The sequence below is a fragment of the Salminus brasiliensis genome, chromosome 3, assembly GCF_030463535.1.
Source record: "Salminus brasiliensis chromosome 3, fSalBra1.hap2, whole genome shotgun sequence".
NCBI classification, from domain to species: Eukaryota; Metazoa; Chordata; class Actinopteri; order Characiformes; family Bryconidae; genus Salminus; species Salminus brasiliensis.
The window spans coordinates 47,909,913-47,937,822 of record NC_132880.1 but is presented as its reverse complement, the minus strand read 5'-3'; the positions used below and the strand labels follow the sequence as shown (position 1 = coordinate 47,937,822).

Here is a 27,910-nt window from a genome sequence, read left to right as displayed (position 1 = left end):
CATCCCTTCATGACCACAGTTCACCATCTTCTAACGGCTTCTTCCAGCATGATGATGCTCCATCTCACACATCTCACTTCTTTAGAGATGTGTCATCCCAGTCCTACCAGATCTGAATACCCTTCAGCATTGAGCTGTGGAGCAGTGGAACTATCTGGAATGATGGAGCTCCACCAGTTCCAGTTCCACTGCTCCACAGCTCAATGCTGGGGGGCTTTATACCCCTCTATAGCCCACGCCTGGCATTAGGCAGCATGGCGTCAATAGGTTCATGTTCTGTCTATTCTATTGGCAGACCTTCTCTACAGGACCTACTTGATCCACTTTTTAAGTAATCTTCCTGGTCTTGGTTCCTCCCTCCCCAACTCCTCCATTGTCTTCTCTCATCTAGAATCTGGAACTATCTGGAATGATGGACGGTGGAGCTCCATCATTCCAGATAGTTCCAGGGTAGTTCCTGCTCCAGAGCTCAATGCTGGGGGGCTTTATACATTGGAGCAGTGGAACTATCTGGCATGATGGACGGTGGAGCTCCATCCAGTACATCTGGGATGAGTTGGGAAGTTGGGGATGATGAGGTGGGGTAATGATCATCCATCCAACATCTTGACCTCCTAAACGCTCTTGTCCATGAATGCAATCGTATCCTCACAGCAATGCTCCTCCTCCAAAATCTATCTGAAAGCCTTCTTCATCCCTAGAGACAGTCACTACAACAAAAGCAGGATCAACTCTATTTAATTCATCTTGATTTTAGAAGTTTGAATGAGCAGGTGTCCAAATACTTAAACTAAAACATTTGTTTTTTCTATTAATCTATTAGCATTAGAGCACTGCCTCCTCTAGGCCGTGAAGAAAGACCGCAAGACAGGAATGTAACAGACAGGAAATGTGGAAAGAAGTGGCAGAAGGGAGGGGATGACTAAACTCTGACGGGGAGGGTTTTGATTGATCGAGACGTTTCAAATAGACACACAAACACTCCTTTCAGAAAAGTGACAGCTAGCGTTCTCCTTTGTCAAAACCCTAAATGCTAAGAGGAGGAGCTCCAAAGCCTACTCGTGCTTCCTCCTCTATATGAAGACTGAAGACGTAACAGGGAGAGGAGAAACATTTATCTGTTCTTTTATTTTGTCCCAGCTAGCACAAAGCTCTGCAGCTCTGCAGCTCTGCAGCTCTGCACTCAGTCTGTTTGGAGTCTATTCTACAGAACCCCAGACTGACAGGTCTTTTAAACCACAATAAGGAATGGCAGCGAGGCTTTTACACAACCAGAAGAAGTGTTTTCAGACCGGGAACGCTGCTGTTACTCACAGTCATTTTATGACGTTTCATAATTGCTGTTCTTCATTAGTAAGCTGGGCTAATCCACAGTAGACGGCAAGGCAATGAGTTATTTTGGCCCTATAATTTAAACCCTGTAAATCTAATCAGGACCAGGATGTTACAGCAATCAATTCTCCTTCGGGTTGACGGAGCTTCCGGACGGCCATGGCATGTTATAACGCTCCTCACGGCAGACTGGAGGAGATGGCGTCTTTAATTCGCTCATTCTGAGTAAATCTCAGAAACGTCACCATTGATGCCAGGGCTGATTTTCCCGTCCACTTCAGTGTTTTTTTACTATAGGCCAGCTATCCTATCCTATAAAAAAGACTGAAACTTGACTCAAGGGAGGCAAGCAGTAGAGCAGCAGAGCAGTGTGATTCAGCCATGATCTCTAGGCCCTGGGTTGGAGGTGTGTTCTACATGCTGCAGGCCTGGGGTACTCCAGGACAAGGCAATGTGAAAATGCTTGGTAATGTTTGACTTACAATACAATATCTGACCAATTTATTAGGAACATGCTGGGCAGGGCCTTTGGCAGCTCTTCATGGCATGGATTCCACAATATCGTGACCTGATTGAGTCCCACAATTCCTGCAGGTCCCAAAGGTGCTCTAAGGAGTTCAGATCTGGTGGTTGTGAAGACCACTCAAGAACACTGAAGACCACTGAACTCCTTGTCATGTTCATTAAACCGATCTGAGATGGCTTCTGCTTCGTGACATGGCCCATCATCGTGGTCAGCAGCAGTACTCAAGCGATGACTGACCAGTATGAACCGGTATTCCTCAACAGAAATCTGCAGTGTTGGTCTACTTCTATTGCAGCCCATCCTGCGCTACATGTCCAAATGTTTGTGGACACCCTTGCCAATTAATGCATTCAGCTTTAACTTTAATTGGCACCCACTGCTGACACAGATGTCCAAATTCACACACACATCTTGTCTAGCCCCTGAAAAGAAGTATTGCCAATCAAATAGGACTCTCTGGAGAAGAGAAACATGTTCTCAATGGCACCATGCCTAATGACAGGGGTGGTAAGAACTGTGTTCTCTAGAATGATGGTGGTACTCCATCCAATATCTGCTCTTGGACTGTATAATCACTGGTAATTAACTGTACTGTTGAGATATGACTGATTGGTCAAGTAGTACAATGCTTTCATCCAATCATACACAACAACATCTAGAACTGGAAGTGGATACAAGGTCCAGATTTGAAGACCTCTAGACTAGACGAGAGGTCTGTAGGCTACATTTGAACATTTGAATACAGTAAAGTCACCAAGAGGTGTTTCTACACAATTCACCACATTGAAAAACTGATAACTACTGGAGAAAGGAGCTGCAATTCACCACCAAACACAACCAAAATGATATATTTACATAACATTAAAACCACCTGCCCAACGTCGTCTAGCTCTTGCCACCAGCACAAACTGGTAGAGTGGTATCTGAGAGTGGTATCTGGCACTAAGACCTGTAATCTGTAAGTTGTGAGCTGAGGTGAGGCCTCCATGAGCATCAGTGAGCCTTGGGCGCCCATGACCCTTAACCACTGCATACCAGGAAAACTGCACAAGACCTGATGCCTGATGTTTTGGAGGTGTTCTGACCCAGTCATTGTCTAGAACATCACAGTTCGGTTCTTCTTCGTTCTTGTCAAAGTGTCTCAGATTCTTCCACTTAGACCTTTGTTTCTGCTTCTAACACCAATATCACCTTCAAGAACTGGCTGTTCAATTGCTGCCTTATATATTCACCCCTTGACAGACAGGAGACACTGCAGACCAAGTGTATCACTGCTGCTCTCTTCTGCTGTATCACTGCTGCTCTCTTTACTGGGGAGTGTTTTTAATGTTACGGCTGATCGGGGTTAGGTGTAAAATACACTGATTTACTATTTTCTGGGTGTTTAAGGATAACATTCACTTTGGGATCAGCTATAGTTAACAATACTAACCTTCTAATTAACAGCGACGAATTACTTTCAATAACAGCAGCCTCGTTCCACGGCCAAATTGAGACGGAGTGGCAGAAGCCACCCAGAAGGTTCGATTAGTCGACTAATCAAATAACGTCAACAGATTCATCAATTAGAGAACTAACTGTCCGCTGAAGCCTCACATCACATCAGCTGAGCAGAGGACTTCAACATCTATCTGTCTGTCCTTTCTCACAGCATTACCCCAATGAGACCTGCTGAGACGGGTCGTGTTTGCACCCAGCGCTCATTTAATAGGACTTGCATTGAGAAAGGTCAGGCTCCCCCAAATAGGCCGAGCAGTCTTTTTCCCCCCGGCTAATAGCTCCCATCCCCCAGATCTAGATCTGCCTGTGGCTTGAAATGAGGCACATGGGAGCCGTGGCTACCTGCCGCATGAATTCCCGCACTCCTGGCTGTTACCAGTGGCAATTAGCAGAGGGGTGGCAAGCAGAGGCAGCTGCCTCTGAGGCAAAGCCAGTTTCTATAAAGCACGCTCTGTCCGCACCTGGTGTCACTCCGTCTCAGCCGTCAGCCTTCGTGAAAACCACCGTGCCACCCGACACATGGCACCAGCTGCCAAGGGAGCGTTGGCACAAACCAACAGCATGAACACTGCCGTCAACACTGCCGTCAACACTCCCGCACCCCCCCCCCTCCACGTATACACGCACATACACACTCCTGGGCATGTGAACGGCAGTGTTGCTCAACAGAGTGGCTCCTGTGAGAGACAGCCCGGCAGCCCCAGCCTCGTCTGTGAGGCATGGAGGGGTCTCTATGGTAACGGCCATGGACGCAGGTACATAGGATTCCATAAAGGCTGCACAAAGAACAGCCTTGCCACTATTATATCAGTGTTTCAGAGCTGGTTAAGCAGACAAGCTTTACCACTGGATCTCGAGTGGAATTCTCACGGCCTCTCCTGTGTCCTCCAGCAGAACCAGCAGAAGAACGAACAACATTGAAAGACCCTTTATAAGAAAGCCCCCGCGACAGAGAGGCCACCTTCTACCCGACCCTATTCTTCTAAAGCTTCTGTCACGTCTTTAAAATTGAAACGTGACGCGGATCGGCGGAATTGGAGCGATCCATCTTATTGGAAACCTCATCCCACTGCCATCTTTTTTCATTCACCAGCTGGATTAACCTACTGGTCTCTGTCAGATGAAATCAGGCAAGGCTCCTGCATAATGCCCTCATTGGGCTGACACACTGGAATTGGCGGTGCATTTTTCAACAGCCTTGCGTGTGTGTGTGTGTGTGTGTGTGTGTGTGTTCTCACGGACTGAAGCAAATTCTTCCTGACATGATTTGACATCCAAGGGAGGAAGACCTTTTAGAGCAATGAGTCTTTCCGATTCGCCATTCGTCTTTGAAGAAGGTGTCAACACGCAGCCCAAAGAACCAGCGTGCTGCCTGACCGGTACACTCCATCAATGCAGTTCCTACAAAATGCTTACTGTATTTTGGCACTGTTGTACAAAAGCCTTGTATCTCCAATTTTGCAGTTTTCCAGTTTTGGCAGTTTTCCAGTTTTTCTTTATATTGTGTCCGAATGATACGATGAATGGACCAATAGTCCTTTTTACACTGACTTTTACACTGACCATTGAATGTTACCCTTTCAGACCTCGAAGTCTTAATAATAACGGTTCTTACATGGTTCTTGGCTTGCATATACAGTTCTGGGAAAACTCGTTATTTAGTAGAACCTTTCATTTATGCTGCTGTTCTTTAATCTTTAACCCTTTCAGACTTAACGTCTCAGAGTCGTGCTGATAAAGGTTCTTACATGGTTCTTGGCTTAAACCTTCAGTTTTTGTTGCTGTTCTTTAATCCTTAACTCTATCAGACTTAACGTCTCAGAGTTTAGAAAGAAAGGTTATGTAGTGGTTCTGGGAGTGGATGTGGTTGGTGTGGCGCAACAGATAACACCACTGTCTGCCAGTGAGCTATTACACCATATGGGAGATGGAGGGTTCAATTCCCAGTCTGGGTGACTGTGGGTGCTGCGCTACACTTATAAGAGTTCTTGGGCAAGACTCCTAACACTACACTGGCCCACATCTATAATACGAGTAACCTTGTAAGTCACTCTGGATAAGAGCATCAGCTAAATGTAAATGTGCAATTCATGGGTTTTGAACCTCTACCTGGTTCTGAGGTCCCTCACGGTCTTAAAAAATGAATAAAGGCTCTTACATAGCTACATGGTTCTTGGCTTGCATATACAGTTCTAGGAAAATGTGTAATTAAGTAGAACCTTTAGTTTATGCTACTGAAAGAAAGAAAGGTTCTGTAGTGGTTCTGGGATTGGATGTGAGCTGAAGTTCCTTAATATTTAGCCATATCAGACTTCACAGTCAGAAAATAAATAAAGGCTCTTACATGGCTACATGGTTCTAGCCTTGAATATAAACTTCTAGGAAACTTATTATTTATTTTATGCTGCTGTTCTTTAAGCTTTAACCCTAATAATAATATCAGGCTCTAATATGGTTCTTGACTTGCATATACAGTTCTAGGAAAACTCACTATTTAGTAGAATCTTTAATTCATGCTGCTGTTCTTTAATCTTTAACTCTATCAGACGTAACATCTCAGAGTTCTATAGTTGTTCTGGGATTGGATGAGCAATTCATGGGTTTTGAACCTCTACCTGGTTCTGAGGTCCCTAATCTTTAACCTCACTGTCTTAAAAAATGAATAATGTGCGTGTAATTTAGTAGAACCTTTAGTTTATGCTGCTGTTCTTTAATCTTTAACTCTATCAGATTTAACATCTTAAAGTTTCATAAATAAAGGTTCTAAAGTGGTTCTTGGATTGGAGATGTGCTGAAGTTCCTTAATCTTAAGCCATTTCAGACTTAACGCCTCACAGTCTTAAAAAATAAATAAAGGCTCTTACATGGCTACATGGTTCTTGGCTTGCATGTATAGTTCTAGGAAAACCCATTATCCTCTTATCTTAAAAGATTAAAGAACAGCAGCATAAATTAAAGGTTCTACTAAATAACGAGTTTTCCTAGAATTGTATATGCAAGCCTAGAACCATGTAAGAACCCTTATTATAAAGGAATAATGGAATAATAATAACATACAAGCCTTTGTTTATTTTTTAAGACTGTGGGGTGTTAAGTCTGAAATTGTTAAAAATAAAGTAACATCAGTACAAGGTAAAGGTTCAAAACCCATGAATTGCACATCCAATCCCAGAACCACTATAGAACCTTTCTTTCTAAACTCTGAGATGCTACGTCTGAAAAGGTTAATCCTTGCAGACCTAACATCTCGAAGTCTTAATAATAACGGTTCTTACATGGTTCTAGGCTCTAGGAAAACTCATTATTTAGTAGAACCTTTAATTTATGCTGCTGTTCTTTAATCTTTAACCCTTTCAGACTTAACACTTCTCAAAGTTTCATAAAAAAAGGTTCTAAAGAGGTTCTTGGATTGGACATGTGCTGAAGTTCCTTAATCTTTAGCCATATCAGGCTCTAATATGGTTCTTGACTTGCATATACAGTTCTAGGAAAACTCATTATTTAGTAAAACCTTTAATTCATGCTGCTGTTCTTTAATCTTTAACTCTTTAAAATCTTTAAAGTTTAGAAAGAAAGGTTCTATAGTGGTTCTGGGATTGGATGTGCAATGTTTGGGTTTTGAACCTTTACCTTGTACTGAGGACATGGCTACATGGGTCTTGGCTTGCATATTCAGTTCTATTCTATTAGCAGTACTTCTCTACAGGGGCTAGACAAGCTGTATGTGTGTGTGTCTCTGTGTGTGTGTGTTTGTGTGCATTTGCACAATATTGTCAGCAACTTAAAGTGCATTCAATAAACATTTGAATGCACAAACATTTGGACATACAGTGTATTTGGAGCATCTGTTCCTGCTGGAGATGTCCGTGATGTACTCTCTGTCCAGCCCTCCTTCCGGCTCTGCATCGCCGGTGTTTGTGCAGCTCTCCGCAGACTAATTTAACAGGCACATCATTTCCCACAATTATTTATGACAGCAGGGCCTGTGATTGTTGTTGTGCGGCAATCACAAATCTCCCCTCTCCGTCTCAAGGCTGTCAGAACAAGCGGCGAGGGTCACTGTAAACCAGTGCTTCTAGAATTTAGGAAAATTGCCAAAATGTCAAGTAGCCTCTTCGCTCCGAGCTGCCGAACGGTGGCACAAAAACACAGCCAACAGGGCAGCGATGTGTCCGGGCGATAATGGAACATCGCACACGTAAACATTTTCATTTTACAGCCCCTCGCAAAGGCCGCCCAATCAAACCAGTGCTTGAAAGCACGGCATCTTAATCAGACCACACAAAAGCTCTCATAAGGTCACATTGCTTCCATGGGTGAGCTGAAACCCTTCGCTCACGGTGAAAGACAGACAGTGTGTGTCTGCTGATGAGTCCATTGTATGCCCAAAGGAGTTGAGTGGTGCTTAATAGACATGTACACTGGTGTGCAAATCTGAGGTTGGAGGGAATGAGCCAGGCACGCAATGTCACGATTTTAATACGTATGGAAGAACAGTGTTTACTAGATGTCTCTTTCTTCTCTGAGGGTCTCACATGAATCATCTTTCATCTGTAAACAAGGCCTTAGCTTTAGTACTCATGTGCTCACACTCAAATGGCCGAGCATCTTACAATTAATCAATTAAATCAGTTAATTAAAATGTTGTGATTTTAGAGGTTTATGTTGTTGATAGCATAGCAGGCAATTAAAAAGTTCCACTGGATGATTTTTTTATATATTTATATATATATATATATATATATATATATATATAATTCCAAATTCCATAATCTCCAAAATATTAAATTTACAGGAGAAGGAAAAAACCTTCTTAACTTTCAATGGAAGTCAATGTAAAAAGATTGTATTCCGAGCAATATTAGAGCATTTCTATTGGTCCATTTGCCATGAAATTCTGACACGGTATAAAGAACAACTGCCAGATTCACATAATGTCAAAAAATTAAAAACAGCAAAAAATAAGATTCAGGGTTTCTGTGTGGCAGCATTGATATGAAAAACTAAAGTTGAATCTGAGACACTTTGACAAGAACCAAACTGTGATGTTCTAGATGACTGGGTCACATCAGAACATCTCCAGAACATCAGGCTGGGCTTGTGGGGTGTCCCCAGGTATATAGTGGTCAGTTCTTACTAAAAGTACCCCCCAAAAAAGGCCCCATCTCTCAACTTACAGGACTCAAAAGAATCTACTGCTAACGTTAGTCTTGGTACCAGAGACCACAGCACACCTTCAGAGGTCTTGTGATGTCTCCATGCCTTGAATGGTCATATCTGTTATAGCTGGACAAGGGGGACCTACTCAATATTTGGCCGGTGATAATAATATTATGGCTGATCTGTGTATTTCAGGTGCTCTTAGGTACTCTTAAGCAGGAAATGTTGTGTATCGGGACGTCACTGTGTCACATCCTTTCAAATTTTGTGCCAAGCACAGTACAATAGGCACTATTGGCCTGGAACTGGGCAATATGACGATATTTCATCATATTTTGATGAATTTTGTTATGGTGATAATAATATGATTTACTAAGTATATGGAGGAGACTGTTAGTGTAATAAACACTGATCAGCTGCAGGTTTCTAACATTACTAACAGTGTAATTAGACTGAAGGGTTCATTAGATGAAGAGCAGCAGATGTTGAGTAGAAATCACTGTATTCAGTACAGGAGATGATCTGAATAGTAGTTTATAAGAATCTGTGGCTACCGATGTTTTTAGTCTGTAATTACATATATTGTGAAAAATATTGTGAAAAATGTCTTTAAATATCGTGATATTATATTTGTACCATATCGCCCAGCCCTACGTTGATGTATGACAATATTTAGTGGCTTGTGTGAGTGGACTGTTAATACACGCTCATTTCTTTTACTGCAATACTTAGCTGAACTTGCACCATCATCCAAACAGCAAAATCCGGCTGCATCCTGATCCAAACATTAGCCGATGCTAATGGAGGCTCCACTCACAACATACAGAACCTGAAGGTTCAGCTGCTAGGAGATAGGTCTTGTGGCGTCCACAGAGGTGTTTTGGCAGCATGGGGTGGGTTGGAAATCTCCACAATATTAGGCAAGTGGTTTTAATGTTATGGCTGATCGGTGTGTATGTGAGAAGGTATTTTCTATAGGATGCCAAAGATGCCTAGACTGACGAAAGCAGAAGCTACACTTTCACAAGAGCTCCGCCGGTGTTGTGTAGCCCTAGGAAATCAATTGCATGTGGCTCTCAGAGAAGATGAGCGGTCTGCTCTGCTCTGCAAACCCTGATATATATATTGACCAGTGCAAATTTTGCTATAAAACACAGAGAGCCTATCAGTCATGCAGGCGGGAGGCTGTGCACTGGGAACCCCAGGACTTATCATTAGGATCTATGAGCAGATAAGGCCCGTAATCCCCCTGGCTGTGATAAAAGTTCCGAAGGGCCATCAGAGGATTTGTGCCATCTTAAGACTCGACTGGCCATTTCCAAAAGGGACAATCTGCGACTGTGATCGGCACTAACGTCAACCATGATACCACTCAGGCACTTTGCGATGGAGATCGATCCACAGAGCGAGGGCTGCCGGTCTGAACGTGAGGGAAAGGATAGGGAGAATGGTGTCTAAGGGCAGCTGTACAGTACCTATACCAAGTATTCTCCCCCTTCAATGTTTACCCCACTTATTGCTTTAATAAATTGAATCATGGTCAACGTAATTGAGCTTTTTCGACAAGAATTTATAAAGAAACTACAAAGTAATGCCAATTTATTAAAAATATATACTGTGAAAGGTCCAGCTGGCACTTGGTGTTAGCAGTCTCACAGTTAGAGTGCGGTCAATATAGGTCTCAAGTGATTGTAGTATGTAGACACCTGTCTGGAAGCTCTAGGAAATGGACAGAATTTGGCACATCTGCCTAGAGCAGGCCACCGGCCTCACATACTGAGTGACCATGCCAGAAGGAGACCAGTGATGGAGGCCACTAAAAATGAAAAAGACCATAAACCGACCTCTGGAAGTCAAGTTTTTACTTTTCAGGACTACTTTATCACTGTAGGCACTGCACGTGCCTTCACTTTTAGCCGTGTAACAGAACAGATCAGACTGGCCTTCACCGCTCGCCTCTTTTGAGAGCAATATGTAATTGATTGCCGTGGCCCCATCCGCAGCAAGTGGCTTTGCTTTTTCTCCCTGAAGCTTCTGAGAAATTCCAGCCTCTACAGCGTCTGTGGGAGATGGAACAGTTAGTGACTGATATTATCTGGCTTTGCTGAGGCGGACTCGGGTTGTTTGTAGAACCTAGTGCTTCTTATAGTTGAGATAACAAGGCTGTAATGAGTGAGGATAAGAGAAGGTCAGGCTGGCTTGATTCGACTTACATTTACAATTATGAATTAAAAAGAAGATATTTAATACATTTAAATATTTATTTTATGGATACAGCTAACATATGTCACATTTAAACATTTAAAGGCCTTTTTAGAAGAAACGTCTTTAATCATTATTTATAAAATGGAATTCATAGAAATGTCATTTTCTGGATTCTGGAGGAGTCTGGAGTCTTATTTAAACCTCAGACATTTAGTCTGGTCTGCTTTTGGTGGTTGAAGTGAGGGGTAAAGAAGATCACCATGGCCAGATCCAGAGAGCTCTCTGAGGCCTTCAGAAAGAATGGTGTGGATGCAGAGGAGTCTGAGAAGAAATGATTTAGATAAATAAATGAATACATAAATAAATAATGTACTGTGGGCCCAAATGTCTCAGCGGTCCAGTGTGCTACCACTATGGTAGTAGTGAGTTCGAGTTGCGAGAAATTGGCTCGTCACTCTAAAGCAAAGTTGACCAGGACACAGGCGTCTGTAGAACCAGGACCACCCCCACCAGTACATATAAGGCCAGGCAGCCCATGCGCTCAGAGGAAGGCGTTGGGTCCCCAGCTGGAAGGCTAAGGACCACTAGGAGGCTAAGGAGGCTAGCTGGGAGGCTAAGGAGGCTAAAGGCCAGTAGTAGGCTAAGGACCACCCCCTCCAGTACATATGAAACCAGGCAGCCCACGCGCTCAGAGGAAGACGTTGGGTCCCCAGCTGGGAGGCTAAGGAGGCTAAGGACCACTAGGAGGCTAAGGACCACCCCCACCAGTACGTGTGAAGCCAGGCAGCCCACGCGCTCAAAGGAAGGCGGTGGGTCCCCTCTGAGCTCGTGGGCTGCCTGGCTTCACACGTACTGGTGGGGGTGGTCCTTAGCCTCCTAGTGTCTGGAGCATTGCTAGTGCTAGAGGGGGGCTACAAAGTGGTGGATTAACTTGCAGTAATAAATTTGGAAAAAGGGCGGAAATTTTGACAAATTATTAAAAATGAAAACTAAAATAAAAAAGACCGGCTCCTCCAGAATCCTGTCTAGCCATGTTCTGATCATCTGCAGCCGATGTTCCGCAGCTGGTTCTAATTTTAGGAAACGAAAGGGAAATCTAATGGGCAGGTAATGTTAATTCATACCAGATACTGACCACAAGGATTTCTGAAGGAGGTACAGTGTGGATTATCTTAGATAAAGGAGCTGGTCTCCAGAAGGCCAGTGTTTCAGGATGTTGAATTGCTGTAAAATCCCTTTTATCAGTTTAAACTGCTTCTGAAAAGCACTCGCAGGACTCGTTACAGCGACACTAACAAACAGTGCATTAGTCTCCTGAACATGCAATGCCTACAAGCTAAAACGCAGCACCGGGTCTCAGCATGGCTGGAGCTGCTTTAGTTCATCTCTGCTATCAAAACCCGGCAGATTCTGCCGAACAAAAGAAGTGACACGGTTCACCATGCTCCTCTTTTTCTTTAAGCTCTTGTAGTTTGCGCTCTAGGAACCACAGAGCAAAAGCGGGGGGAATCAAACGCTGCCTTTTACCTGAAGCAGGAATCTTGCTGAGCTTCCCTGCCGAAGCTCCTATTAAGCCAAGCACACATTGGAGCTGTCAGTCAGAGCCTTTAGAGTCGGGGGTGGTGAGACAGTTCGGCACAGCTTTACACACTTACCAATCCAGTCGGAGCCGACAGGAAGCCTTTCACTCGTGTCAGTCACTCTCTTTTATTTTGCCAGGGCCTGCGGATGCCGCTTGGATCTGCTCGGAATAGGCTCCCCTGTTCCCCGAGAGGTTTTTCCGCAAGTCTACACTGAAACAGCCCCTCATGGGAAATGGCCTTCTGCCCATCTCTCCACACGGACTGAAGAAAAGTTCTGACACTCAGAATTTGGCTTTTCTCAATGTTTCGCCCATGCTTGTACCTGTCAATCTCAGTGTCATCTCTTACATGTGCTGTTGTCTTGGCAACCCACCCTCCCGCACACGCATCAACGCCACCTTTCCAAAAGAGTTGAATCAAAATGCCCTCAAACTAAAGACGCATCGAAGACGTTCATCATTAGTGAGTTTCACCATTTTGCTCAAGTATTTTTCTCCGGTTTCATCAGCTTACATCGGCTACACAGGCCCTCTGGTCCTGGCTTAAGCAGCCAAAGGCAATAGCCTACACTTGCCCTTTTATATATATAATCTGGGAATGAGCAAGGCCTCGTAAGGCTGTAAATTGCAGGTTTTCACGAAGCTGCTAACATTCTCCAGATGTTTTCCTATCTGGGATTAGTTCAGTTTAGGAGGACAATGAGATCCATCATTAAAAGTGCTGTGAACAATTCTGCTCTTACCCTCCTTGAATCTGGAGCACTGGTAGTGCTAGAGGGGGGCTTCGAAGGGGTGAATTAATTGGCAGTACTAAATTGGGAAAAGGGGGGGAATTTTGACAAATTATTAAAAATGGAAACTAAAATAAACAAGACCGGCTCCTCCAGAATCCTGTCTAGCCATGTTCTGATCATCTGCAGCTGATGTTCTGCAGCTGGTTCTAATTTTAGGAAACGAAAGGGAAATCTAATGGGCAGGTAATGTTAATTTATACCAGATACTGACCACAAGGATTTCTGAAGGAGGTACAGTGTGGGTTATCTTAGACAAAGGAGCTGGTCACACAGTGCATTGGTCTCTTTAAAAACACACCATGAATCTGACGGTTGGAAACCTAACTGTTTTCAACCTTAAACAACTATGCAGAGCCTTCCAGTACAGCTGGGAATCAGAGCCTCGAAAGTAGAGGTAAGAACGATATTTGATCAATATCATAATCAGCTTCAGTATTGTGATACTCAGTATGCTTTTCGAGCGTATCGTGCCAGCGATATCGGCAGTGCTTAAGGAAAACTGAACGACTCAGTCATAATGAAATTATAGCGGTTGATGTAGCGAAGTGGGTAAGAGTCTTTGAGCTACACTCCTAAATCCCGTTGCAACCCGGCCGCAATGGTTGTTATTTCACACCGGACGCGACACACACGCTCTGGAAGGTGACAGCAGTTTCTGCTTAAGCTGCAAATGTCGTAACTGTCTGTATATCGCTTAGACAAACCTTATGTAGGCCAAATTTGTACTTGATGGCGATGGTCAAAAGCCGATCTGCACCAAGAGCCCTTCCAGCTTCAAGTACGGCTCGGCTCGACCAGCCATCCTTTAAGATCCACGGAAGACGAGCGTCCAGACTTTTTTCTGTCCTGCACAAAGTGGTGAAACGAACTTCCCCTGGGTCCAACGCTCGCTGTCCTCAAACCCAGACTGAAGACCCTCCTCTTCTGAGAGTACTTGGGCGAATAGCAGAGTGGTCACCTTACTGACTGGTGTTTAGTAGAGTCTAAACTCTATCTTTGAATTTTTAGTCTATTCAAACTAGCTGAGGTTTTTCTTTGGTAAATAGCAAAGCACTTTTGTAAATCGCTCTGAAAAAGAGCGTCTGCTAAATGCCTTAAATGTAATAAATGACTGTTGTGGAATATTAAATGAATACACTATATGGACAAAAGTATTTGGACACCTATATATACATTGTTTTTTCTGAAAAATGAACCCACCTGTTCATAGCTCCCGACACTAGGAGGATAAGAAACTATCACCATTATGTCTCCTCTGATGACTTTTTTCTAACTCGCCGAGGAACCGACATGCTCGACGGGAAGCTAACAGATGCCTGTGCCGGCCAACATCGCTTATAAGTGCCATGAGGGGAGAGAGCGCCATCTACCCACCCAGAGAGAGAACACAGCCAATTGTCTGTGCTCTCTCAGTCTCCGGTTGCTGATGGCAAAGCGACACAGAGAAGAAGACTTTCTACTAGATTTTCCTAGAACATTGCTGTGAGGATTTGATTGCATTCTGCGACAAAAGCATTCATTAGGTCAGTATGTTGGATGGTAATCATGTTGGATGGTTGAGGATGGCACCTCATCCTCAACTCCCCAGCACCATCCGTCATTCCAGAGATCCACAGTTCTTCCACTGCTCCACAGCTCAATGCTGGGGGGCTTTATACCCCTCTTCTAGCCCACGCCTGGCATAACTGACTAGACAAACTGTGAGTGTTTGCATTTGCACATCTGTGTCAGCAATGGGTGAAACTTAAAAGTAGCTGGATGCCTCATTTCTAATGCATGGGTGTCCACAAATATTTAGACATATAGTGTACATTCCCCTGCCTGTGTAACACGAGTTGGGTAGGAGCGCCAGCCTTTTTAGAGAGAATCAGGGGTATCGCCAGTACCCCATACTAACCAGCACAGAGCATGAAGTTAGTTGTTGTCCTTATATTATCCAAAATATTGCATTAATATCATATATTTTATGTCATTTTGTCATTTTTACCCCTAAAATATTTGTTTAATCCAACATATTTCACTTTTCTAATCATAAAAGTGCTTAAAAACCTCTCAGAACATTCATGCATCTTCAGGCGGAGCATCCAGTCATGCCAGCAACCACAACAACAACAACAACAACAACAACAACATCACCAGCCACAACTGCCCTCAGATCACCCCCAGTCTTGCCATTCTACACAGCATAAAAACACGAGCACTGGCAAACTCACCAAATACTCTCAGCAGGAGTGACCAACACCACCACCACCTCAAGGCGAGCAGAAAAGTCCAGCTCTCTTACCTCGCCTTCAGTCAGCTCTTACAGTCCTCACACCGCAGCGCACAACACCGCGCACATCTGTTCAGACACAGCCACAGGTGATGCAGTGAAGAACCAACGACGACACTAACAGACCAAACAGAGCTGAAGAATGACACTCTCAGCGTTCACCATCGACTGCCTGGTGGGAATACGGTGGACTACAGCCCACCAGAAGTCTAGAACCACACGGGGGATTGTTTAGCAGACCATTACGCGTAAAAGTAGACCATAACGCACGGGCATTCAGCGAGCTTTACGCACAGAAAACAAAGCCTCTGACAGCATGGGAACTTCAGCTGAGGACTGGCTGCGTCCCAAATGGATGTGTGTTGTCCAGAACCAGACAAGTTTGAAGAGATGCCCGAGCTGAGAGAAAGATCTGCTCACCTGTGGACTCCCTCATACACTCAGTGCTGCTGCTGCTGCTGATGCTGCGTGTCTGCGCGCCTGAGACTTTCCTTCCATGGAAATGTGCGCAGCTGCTCGGTGGTAGCCCTTTAAGACAGGAGACGGTCAACTCAGAGAGAGGTAGAGAGAGAGGGGGAGAAAAAAAACCACACACACACACACACACACACACACACACACATTAATTTGTCCTCATTCGATGACAGGAAAGCGCTTTATTTCCCGAGCCGAGCTGCTCTCCTCCTTGCGCGGCGCTGTGTGCCATATATGGTCAAGGGAAGTGCAGCAGGACTTTGCTGGCTGAGAGCTGTTGCTGTGGGGACGCAAGGTGTGTGTGTGTGTCTGTGTGTGTGTGTGTGTGATTACATGTTTTAGCCATTAGTTTTCTCTCTACTGTGTGTTTTGGGCATGTTGTGTAATTATGGGCTGCTGGATGCCCAGGTGAAGGTCTGTAGTCGTAGTCGAGTCTGTAGAGCACCCAGGAGTTGGTCTTACAGTCTTTTAGGCATATCTCAGCTGGTGGAGGTCTTTAGAGTCTTTAGACTTCAGCTATTACAGGTTCTAAGCTTCTGTACGCTCCTAAAAAAAGGTGCCACATAGAAGAACCACTTTTAGTTCCATAAGGAACCTTAAGACTCATGCACCAGAATCCTCCCTTAAATTTGTTCTTGAGGAAAGTCCTAACAGAAAGAACCTTGATCACTTGGTTCCTCACATTCATGCATCTCTATATGTACCAGCATGGTTCTTTGTAGAACCAAATAGGGTTCTTCTATGGCCTCGCTCAGAGAACCATTTGAAGCACCTGTATTTTTAAGAGTGTAGTCTTAGATCAGTGGTCTTCTTGCAGTCTTAGAGTCCATATCTAATGACTGCAGTCTTATGGCCATGGTCTGTAAGATTCCTAAGGTAGTACAGTCTTGTAAGATTGCAGAGTCTTATTATAGTCTCTGTGTCTGTGTCTGTGTCAGGGCACTGCAGTCTTGGAGGAAGTCTTAATCGTAAAATGTCAAGTCATGGAGCTCTTTAGGCTTTAGGCTTAAATCTTGGAACACTGGTCTTTGAGCCTTAAGCTACTGAAGACTTAGCAGCAGTCTTAAATTGTGAAGCAGTTGTAGTCTTAGAGGACTGATCTTAATGTCCTTGGCTAAGGCAGTCTTAGGATTGGTCTTAAGCAACCTTACTGTCCTAGGCTATAAATGTTTTCAGTTAGAACTTCAAGTCCTAAACTACTGTCGTAGCAGAGCAGTTTTACAGTCAATGAATGGTCTTAAAGTCTAAAGCAATTATAGTCTTAGAGGACTGATCTTAATGTCCTGAGCTAAGTCAGTCTTAAGTTATTATATGTTCTAAGCTTCTGTTATTTTAGTCTCATTATAATCAAGTCCACAACTTGAAGGAAGTCTTAGTCTTAGTCTTAGTGTACCAAGCAACTGAAATCTTGCTTGCAGTGTGCTTGCTTTTTTTACTTGGGGTCATCTTTAGCTTGTAAGGTAGGCTGGTTTTAAATATACTTCTAACTAGATTCTGCTAACACTCTTGTCTTAAGGTTAACATAGAAGCTTGGTGCTCACTAGTTGATTGAGGTGCTGATTCAGGTGTAGTTTCAGGCCAGCTAGAAGTGTGAATTGCAGAGGAGGAGCCAAGTGCCTCCAATCTTGATAAATTAGGTGTGGAGCCACTCAGAAATCAGTGTGCTTGCTTTTTTTACTTGGGGTCATCTTTAGCTTGTAAGGTAGGCTGGTTTTAAATATACTTCTAACTAGATTCTGCTAACACTCTTGTCTTAAGGTTAACATAGAAGCTTGGTGCTCACTAGTTGATTGAGGTGCTGATTCAGGTGTAGTTTCAGGCCAGCTAGAAGTGTGAATTGCAGAGGAGGAGCCAAGTGCCTCCAATCTTGATAAATTAGGTGTGGAGCCACTCAGAAATCAGTGTGCTTGCTTTTTTTACTTGGGGTCATCTTTAGCTTGTAAGGTAGGCTGGTTTTAAATATACTTCTAACTAGATTCTGCTAACACTCTTGTCTTAAGGTTAACATAGAAGCTTGGTGCTCACTAGTTGATTGAGGTGCTGATTCAGGTGTAGTTTCAGGCCAGCTAGAAGTGTGAATTGCAGAGGAGGAGCCAAGTGCCTCCAATCTTGATAAATTAGGTGTGGAGCCACTCAGAAATCAGTGTGCTTGCTTTTTTTACTTGGGGTCATCTTTAGCTTGTAAGGTAGGCTGGTTTTAAATATACTTCTAACTAGATTCTGCTAACACTCTTGTCTTAAGGTTAACATAGAAGCTTGGTGCTCACTAGTTGATTGAGGTGCTGATTCAGGTGTAGTTTCAGGCCAGCTAGAAGTGTGAATTGCAGAGGAGGAGCCAAGTGCCTCCAATCTTGATAAATTAGGTGTGGAGCCACTCAGAAATCAGTGTGCTTGCTTTTTTTACTTGGGGTCATCTTTAGCTTGTAAGGTAGGCTGGTTTTAAATATACTTCTAACTAGATTCTGCTAACACTCTTGTCTTAAGGTTAACATAGAAGCTTGGTGCTCACTAGTTGATTGAGGTGCTGATTCAGGTGTAGTTTCAGGCCAGCTAGAAGTGTGAATTGCAGAGGAGGAGCCAAGTGCCTCCAATCTTGATAAATTAGGTGTGGAGCCACTCAGAAATCAGTGTGCTTGCTTTTTTTACTTGGGGTCATCTTTAGCTTGTAAGGTAGGCTGGTTTTAAATATACTTCTAACTAGATTCTGCTAACACTCTTGTCTTAAGGTTAACATAGAAGCTTGGTGCTCACTAGTTGATTGAGGTGCTGATTCAGGTGTAGTTTCAGGCCAGCTAGAAGTGTGAATTGCAGAGGAGGAGCCAAGTGCCTCCAATCTTGATAAATTAGGTGTGGAGCCACTCAGAAATCAGTGTGCTTGCTTTTTTTACTTGGGGTCATCTTTAGCTTGTAAGGTAGGCTGGTTTTAAATATACTTCTAACTAGATTCTGCTAACACTCTTGTCTTAAGGTTAACATAGAAGCTTGGTGCTCACTAGTTGATTGAGGTGCTGATTCAGGTGTAGTTTCAGGCCAGCTAGAAGTGTGAATTGCAGAGGAGGAGCCAAGTGCCTCCAATCTTGATAAATTAGGTGTGGAGCCACTCAGAAATCAGTGTGCTTGCTTTTTTTACTTGGGGTCATCTTTAGCTTGTAAGGTAGGCTGGTTTTAAATATACTTCTAACTAGATTCTGCTAACACTCTTGTCTTAAGGTTAACATAGAAGCTTGGTGCTCACTAGTTGATTGAGGTGCTGATTCAGGTGTAGTTTCAGGCCAGCTAGAAGTGTGAATTGCAGAGGAGGAGCCAAGTGCCTCCAATCTTGATAAATTAGGTGTGGAGCCACTCAGAAATCAGTGTGCTTGCTTTTTTTACTTGGGGTCATCTTTAGCTTGTAAGGTAGGCTGGTTTTAAATATACTTCTAACTAGATTCTGCTAACACTCTTGTCTTAAGGTTAACATAGAAGCTTGGTGCTCACTAGTTGATTGAGGTGCTGATTCAGGTGTAGTTTCAGGCCAGCTAGAAGTGTGAATTGCAGAGGAGGAGCCAAGTGCCTCCAATCTTGATAAATTAGGTGTGGAGCCACTCAGAAATCAGTGTGCTTGCTTTTTTTACTTGGGGTCATCTTTAGCTTGTAAGGTAGGCTGGTTTTAAATATACTTCTAACTAGATTCTGCTAACACTCTTGTCTTAAGGTTAACATAGAAGCTTGGTGCTCACTAGTTGATTGAGGTGCTGATTCAGGTGTAGTTTCAGGCCAGCTAGAAGTGTGAATTGCAGAGGAGGAGCCAAGTGCCTCCAATCTTGATAAATTAGGTGTGGAGCCACTCAGAAATCAGTGTGCTTGCTTTTTTTACTTGGGGTCATCTTTAGCTTGTAAGGTAGGCTGGTTTTAAATATACTTCTAACTAGATTCTGCTAACACTCTTGTCTTAAGGTTAACATAGAAGCTTGGTGCTCACTAGTTGATTGAGGTGCTGATTCAGGTGTAGTTTCAGGCCAGCTAGAAGTGTGAATTGCAGAGGAGGAGCCAAGTGCCTCCAATCTTGATAAATTAGGTGTGGAGCCACTCAGAAATCAGTGTGCTTGCTTTTTTTACTTGGGGTCATCTTTAGCTTGTAAGGTAGGCTGGTTTTAAATATACTTCTAACTAGATTCTGCTAACACTCTTGTCTTAAGGTTAACATAGAAGCTTGGTGCTCACTAGTTGATTGAGGTGCTGATTCAGGTGTAGTTTCAGGCCAGCTAGAAGTGTGAATTGCAGAGGAGGAGCCAAGTGCCTCCAATCTTGATAAATTAGGTGTGGAGCCACTCAGAAATCAGTGTGCTTGCTTTTTTTACTTGGGGTCATCTTTAGCTTGTAAGGTAGGCTGGTTTTAAATATACTTCTAACTAGATTCTGCTAACACTCTTGTCTTAAGGTTAACATAGAAGCTTGGTGCTCACTAGTTGATTGAGGTGCTGATTCAGGTGTAGTTTCAGGCCAGCTAGAAGTGTGAATTGCAGAGGAGGAGCCAAGTGCCTCCAATCTTGATAAATTAGGTGTGGAGCCACTCAGAAATCAGTGTGCTTGCTTTTTTTACTTGGGGTCATCTTTAGCTTGTAAGGTAGGCTGGTTTTAAATATACTTCTAACTAGATTCTGCTAACACTCTTGTCTTAAGGTTAACATAGAAGCTTGGTGCTCACTAGTTGATTGAGGTGCTGATTCAGGTGTAGTTTCAGGCCAGCTAGAAGTGTGAATTGCAGAGGAGGAGCCAAGTGCCTCCAATCTTGATAAATTAGGTGTGGAGCCACTCAGAAATCAGTGTGCTTGCTTTTTTTACTTGGGGTCATCTTTAGCTTGTAAGGTAGGCTGGTTTTAAATATACTTCTAACTAGATTCTGCTAACACTCTTGTCTTAAGGTTAACATAGAAGCTTGGTGCTCACTAGTTGATTGAGGTGCTGATTCAGGTGTAGTTTCAGGCCAGCTAGAAGTGTGAATTGCAGAGGAGGAGCCAAGTGCCTCCAATCTTGATAAATTAGGTGTGGAGCCACTCAGAAATCAGTGTGCTTGCTTTTTTTACTTGGGGTCATCTTTAGCTTGTAAGGTAGGCTGGTTTTAAATATACTTCTAACTAGATTCTGCTAACACTCTTGTCTTAAGGTTAACATAGAAGCTTGGTGCTCACTAGTTGATTGAGGTGCTGATTCAGGTGTAGTTTCAGGCCAGCTAGAAGTGTGAATTGCAGAGGAGGAGCCAAGTGCCTCCAATCTTGATAAATTAGGTGTGGAGCCGCTACAGACGTGCACGTCTGTAGCGGTTTGTTAGACGTCATGACTCCTAGCTAGAATATCTGCTGCGACAACTTTTTTACTCAACTCTATTCTGTTGTACTTGAAGATGTGCTTTGCAATTCCTGTCCTCACCTCTGACAGCAGCCGGAGGTGCAGATACCGATGCAGACGCCGCAATTCCGGTAACCTCATTTACCCACCTTGTTCTAATACCAATGTGATGGTAACTGGGGGACTGTGGAATTGCCAGTCTGCAGTGCAGAAGGCAGATTTCATCTCAGCTTTTGCTTCTGCTCGGTCTCTAAACTTCCTGGCACTGACTGAGACGTGGATCACCCCGGACAACTCTGCAACTCCAGCTGCCTTGTCGTCTGCCTTTGCCTTTTCCCACTCTCCACGAAGGACTGGCAGGGGCGGCGGCACCGGTTTACTTCTCTCTCCTCTGTGGCGCTTCACCCCGCTCTCTTTTTCTAATCTTGACATTTCCTCTTTTGAATACCATGCTGTTACTGTCTCTTCTCCCACTAGACTTCTCATCATTGTTCTCTATCGTCCTCCTGGTCCTTTGGGCAGTTTCATTGATGAACTGGATGTTCTCTTGAGTGGACTCCCTGTTGACGCCCCACTTATTCTACTTGGCGACTTCAACCTTCCATCAGAGAAACTCCAGTCTTCATGCCTTCTCCCAATCCTATCCTCTTTTGATCTCGCGTTCAACCAGTCTGCACCAACACACAGAGCAGGGAACACTCTGGACCTGATCTTCAGCAGACCTGTCCCTGCTCTGGATGTGGCTGTGACTCCTTTGGACTTCTCTGATCACCACTTTCTCTCCTTCTCACTCCCCCTCTCTGCTCCTTCAACTACCACTTCTGCAAGTTCTTCCACTCTTCACCGCAATCTTCACTCTGTTTCCCCCTCAGCTCTTGCCTCTACTGTCCTGACCACTCTTCCCCATCTCGAATCTTTCTCCTCTCTCCCACTTGAAACTGCTACAGACACTCTCCTCTCTTCTATCTCCACCTCTGTCGACCTTCTCTGCCCTTTCTCCCCTAGGTCAGCAAATTCTTCTCCACCTTCCCCGTGGCTGTCAGATGTTCTCCGCAACAACCGTAGAGAGCTAAGACTGGCTGAAAGGAAGTGGCGGAAGTCACAACACGACTCCGACCTCCACTCCTATCAGTCTCTTCTCTCCAGGTTTAGAACGGAAGTTGCTGCCGCCAAAGCATCTTACTACAGGGGGAAATTGGAATCCTCTGCATCTGACCCACGCAAACTATTCACCATCTTCTCCTCTCTCCTCAACCCTCCTACTCCCCCACCTCCCACTACCCTGTCTGCAGACGATTTTGTCTCCTTCTTTGAAGAAAAGGTTGACAAGATCCGCCGATCCTTCCCCCCTGCCTCTACCCCCCTCTCTAGACACTGCCCTCCTCCTCCGTCTTCTCTGACTTGCTTCTCTCCTCTTTCCACAGATGACCTCCTACATCTTCTCACCTCCAATAATCCTACCACCTGTCCACTAGACCCTATTCCATCCCCTCTGTTCCAAACAATCGCTCCAAACCTCCTCCCCTTCATCTCCTCTATCATAAACAGCTCTTTGTCATCAGGTCAGGTACCATCGGCCTTCAAGTCTGCCAGAGTCGTGCCCATCCTAAAGAAACCAACTCTAGACAGCTTGGACATCGGCAACTACAGACCTATCTCTCTTCTCTCTTTCCTCTCAAAGATTCTCGAACGTTCCGTCTACAACCAACTGTCTCTCTTTCTCACTCTGAACAATCTTCAGGACCCCCACCAGTCTGGCTTCAAAGCTGCACACTCTACTGAAACTGCTCTCATTGCAGTTACAGAGAAGCTCCATGCAGCTAAAGCTGCCAGACTGTCCTCGGTCCTGATCCTTCTTGACCTCTCCGCAGCTTTTGACACAGTGGACCACAAGATCCTCCTGTCTATCCTTGCCGGTCTTGGAATTACCGGCTCTGCATGGCAATGGTTCGCATCATACCTGCAGGGACGCTCATACCAGGTAACGTGGCAGGGCGACACGTCCGCTCCTTGTAGTCTCTCCACTGGCGTTCCACAAGGCTCAGTTCTTGGTCCTCTTCTTTTCTCACTATACACCCACTCTCTTGGTAAAGTGATCTCCTCCCATGGATTCTCTTACCACTGCTACGCTGACGACACTCAACTCATGCTCTCTTTCCCACCGTCTGACACACAGGTCTCCACCCGTATCTCAGCATGCCTCGCCGACGTCTCGTCTTGGATGGCGGCTCACCACCTCAAACTCAACCCCAGCAAGACGGAGTTGCTGTACATCCCGGGAACTGCTGGACCAAGAAACGATCTTGCCATCACCTTCGAGAACTCACTGGTCACTCCCTCTACTGAAGCCCGAAGCCTTGGTGTAGTGATGGATGATCAGTTATCGTTCTCAAGTCATGTTGCAAACGTAACTCGGTCCTGCAGATTTCTTCTGTACAACATCCGGAGAATTCGACCCTTCCTCTCTAGAGAGGCCACCCAGGTGCTTGTTCAGTCTCTCGTCACTTCCAGACTTGACTACTGCAACTCTCTTCTGGCTGGTCTCCCTCTGCGCACCATCAGGCCCCTGCAACTCATCCAGAATGCAGCGGCACGGGTCGTCTTCAATGTCCCTAAATTCAGCCATGTCACTCCACTGCTGCGTTCTCTCCACTGGCTTCCTGTAGCTGCCCGCATCAGATTTAAAACCCTGACGCTGGCCTACAAAGCCAAGAACGGACCAGCCCCTCCGTATCTGATGGCAATGGTCAAAAGCCGATCCGCACCAAGAGCCCTTCGAGCTTCAAGTACGGCTCGGCTCGACCCACCATCCCTCAAAATCCGCGGAAGACAAGCGTCCAGGCTTTTTTCTGTCCTGGCACCAAAGTGGTGGAACGAGCTGCCCCTGGATGTCCGAACGGCCGAGTCGCTCGCTGTCTTCAAACGCAGACTGAAGACCCACCTCTTCAGAGAGTACTTGGACGAATAGTTCTATGGTCGCCTTATTGTATTGTGTTTAGTAATGTCTAAGCTTGGAGGTATCTTTTGTATTAGTCTATTCTAACTAGCTGAGGTTTTCTTGGGTAAATAGCAAAGCACTTTGTAAGTCGCTCTGGATAAGAGCGTCTGCTAAATGCCATAAATGTAAATGTAAATGTAATCTTGGAATGCTGGGCTTTGAGCCTTAAGCTACAGGAGTCTTAGCAAAATAGTCTTAGAGTCCAAAGCAACTGAGGGTTTTGAGAAATGGTTTTACAGTCCTATGCTGTAGTCTTAGAGGATTGGTCTTGAAGTGAAAAAATATTTGAATCATTGAAGCTTTCAGTTAGGACTAAGCTACTGTCACGGCAGAGTAGTCTTACAGTCAATGAATGGTCCTAAAGTGGGAAGCAACTGTAGTCTTAGAGGACTGATCTTAATGTAATTGGTTAAGGCAGTCTTAGGTTATTACCCAAGCTTCTGTAATTTTAGCCTCATTATAATCAAGTTGATGGAATTAAAAAATGGATTGATTTTGTCTTAGGATTTTGTCTGGGCTACTGCAAACTTAGAGAAATAGTCTTAGGCTCCACATTTTTGAGTACTATAGACATAAAGCAACTGTAACTTTGGAGTCTAAGACCATTCCTCCAAGAATACAACAGCTCTCGTACTCAATCAATCAATTTATATTTATATAAACTCTTAGACTATTTTGGGCTGGTCAACTGGTTGTAATAGCCTCAGACTTAACAACTAAGCCTCCATAGTTTTAGAGGAATGGTCTTGGTCTTAAAGTCCAACATTACTGTGATCTCTTTTTTTTTGCATCCTGATCTGCAAAAAAAAAGTCTTAGAGCCTACACTGTTTTAATCTTACAGGTATTTTATCAGAGACCTAAGCTATCGTGGTTTTAGAGGAATGGTCTTAGAGTCTGAGAGTCTTAGAGCCTACACTGTTTTAATTGTACAGGTATTTTATCAGAGACCTAAGCTATCGTGGTTTTAGAGGAATGGTCTTAGAGTCTGAGAGTCTTAGAGCCTACACTGTTTTAATTGTACAGGTATTTTATCAGAGACCTAAGCTATCGTGGTTTTAGAGGAATGGTCTTAGAGTCTGAGAGTCTTAGAGCCTACACTGTTTTAATTGTACAGGTATTTTATCAGAGACCTAAGCTATCGTGGTTTTAGAGGAATGGTCTTAGAGTCTGAGAGTCTTAGAGCCTACACTGTTTTAATCTTACAGGTATTTTATCAGAGACCTAAGATATTGTGGTTTTAGAGGAATAGTCTTAGGCTGTTGTCCCCATTGAGCACTGGTCTCAGATTCTTAAGCTATTGTAGTCTTAGCTACTAAGTCTTAGCAGTAAAATGCCCAAAATAGCCAGCAACCTCCTTTCAGTGGTTACCATGAAAATGCTAATCATACCTTTCTGGGCACCGATCGTTACCATGAGGCAACATGGTGCAACAAGTGTGAGTATCAACACTATTTTGATCTCATGCATCAATACACAGATAATTCTCAATAAGGCAGACGAGTTAGTTTGGAGGCTTTTATTGCCCACTGCAGCCAAACCCTCCTCTGCACGCCGTGCTGGCCCAACAAAATTGACGGCAAAAGACAGGCAAGCCTTGGCATTAACTGTATACGACTCTTTCTGGTTTGTTGCAATTAGACGAAGCAGTGGGAGGAGGTGACATCCCGCAGACAGACGAAGTGGAGATGTTTATTAGCAGGAGTAAAGCTTCACGATCCCTGAACAGTCCGGTGAGTCATATGGTCCTCGAGAAAGCATGTGAAGGTCCAGAAATGGCACTGCTTTCACACCTTGCCAGGCTCAATGGGGCAGATGCACAAGACAGGCAGATATGCAGGTATGAAAAACTGGTGTCTGATGACAAGCTGAAAAATCCAATATTTTTAAGAAGACATACGTGTCCTAAAGTTTGAGGACACCTTCTAATGAATGCATTCAGTGACTTCACGTTGCACTCGTTTGATGACACAAATGAGCTGGTCTAGTGTGCATGTAACAGAAAAGACATCAGGTCAGAAGTTGAGTTGTGTTGAGGAGTCTGATGGCTTGGGGGAAGAAGCTGTTGCAGAGTCTGGTCGTGTTGGACCGGATGCTGCGGTACCTTCTTCCTGATGGCAGGAGGGAGAACAGACTGTGTGAAGGGTGGGTGGAGTCATCCACAATGCTGGTTGCTTTGCGGATGCAGCGGGTGGTGTAAATGTCCATGACGGAGGGGAGAGAGACTCCGATGATCCTCTCAGCTGTCCTCACAATGCGTTGGAGGGTCTTGCGGTCAGAGGCTGTGCAGGTCCCAAACCAGGCAGTGATGCAGCTGCTCAGGATGCTCTCTATGGTCCCTCTATAGAAGAGGGTGAGGATGGGTGGAGGGAGACGGGCCTTTCTCAGCTTCCAGAGAAGGTAGAGACACTGCTGGGCTTTCTTGACTACAGAGCTGGTGTTCAGGGACCAGGTGAGGTTCTCCGCTAGGTGGACACCAAGGAACTTGGTGCTCTTAACGATCTCCACAGAGGAGCCGTTGATGCTGAGCGGAGAGTGGTCGTGTCTTGTTTTCCTGAGGTCAACAACCATTTCCTTGGTCTTCTCTACATTCCAGTGAAGGTTTTTAACTGTACACCAGTCTGTCAGCTGCTGCACCTCCTCTCTGTATGCTGACTCGTCGCCTTTGCTGATGAGACCCAGCACAGTTGTATCATCGGCGAACTTTATGATGCTGTTAGAACTGTGTTTCGCAACACAGTCATGAGTCAGCAGGGTGAACAACAGAGGACTCAGTGCACTGCCCTGGGGTGCCCCAGTGTTCATTGTGATGGTGCTGGAGCTGCTGTCCCTGAACCGGACTAACTGGGGCCTCCCTGTCAGGAAGTCCAGGATTCAGTTGCAGAGGGGGGTGTTGAGGCCCAGCAAGCTTAACTTCCTGGTGAGATTCTGTGGGATGATGGTGTTGAATGCTGAACTGAAGTCTATGAACAGCATTCTGACGTAGGTGTCCTTCTTCTCCAGGTGGGTAAGGGAGAGATGAAGGGTGGTGGTGATGGCATTGTCCGTGGAGCGGTTGGGATGATATGCAAATTGCCCATCATTGCCCATCATTACTTTCATTATTCTCTACTATGATTATTTTAGGCATATTATATTATGGTGATATCAGCACACATGAGCAGTAGAACAGTCTTATGCAGTGGTTCAGTGACTTTTATCAATAATTAATAAATAGTTCTGATCAGAGGAGGACGGGTCAGGTCCTCCTTGTGAGTCTTGGTTCCTCCCAAGGTTTCTTCCTCCAGCTCTGAGGGGTGTTTTCTTGCCACTGGTAGGTTTTATGTTTATGTTACAGAATTACTCTAAAGCTGCATTGTGACAATGTGAGTTGTCTATTGGCACCATGATGCCTAATAATGCCAGGCATGGGCTAGAAAGGGGTATTAAGCCCCCCCAACATTGAGGAGCTGTGGAGCAGTGGAAGAACTGTGTTCTCTGGAAAGATGGATGGTGGAGCTCCATCCAGACCTCACTAATGCTCTTGCTGCAGAAGCAGTCAAATCCTCACAGCAATGCTCTAGAAATCTTTGGCCAGTGGAGACCCTTGACACTAAAAGAGTTGATGTCCCAATACTTTTGTCCAAGATGTGTCACTTGACTGATCTACACAGGAAAACACTGCCAAACACTTCCAAGCGTTGGGGCATAAAGAGGGGTATAAAGGAGGGGTCTAAGGCTCCCAAACGAACACCAGCTGGG

The 27,910-nt window shown here is 44.6% G+C and overlaps 1 protein-coding gene across 4 annotated transcripts in view; it reads right to left on the bottom strand.

Moving 5' to 3' along the window:
* The window catches only part of baiap3 (BAI1 associated protein 3), an 83,670-nt gene extending 67,588 nt beyond the window's left edge, over positions 1-16,082 (bottom strand). The window contains exons 1-2 of one of the 4 annotated variants that reach the window (XM_072676426.1): positions 15,993-16,082; positions 15,792-15,899 (exon numbers count right to left, since the gene is read on the bottom strand). The gene's annotated coding sequence lies outside the window, so the exon portion shown is untranslated. The other 3 variants (XM_072676427.1, XM_072676428.1, XM_072676429.1) reach the window with 3 other exon arrangements.
* Between the last annotated feature and the right edge of the window lie 11,828 nt (positions 16,083-27,910).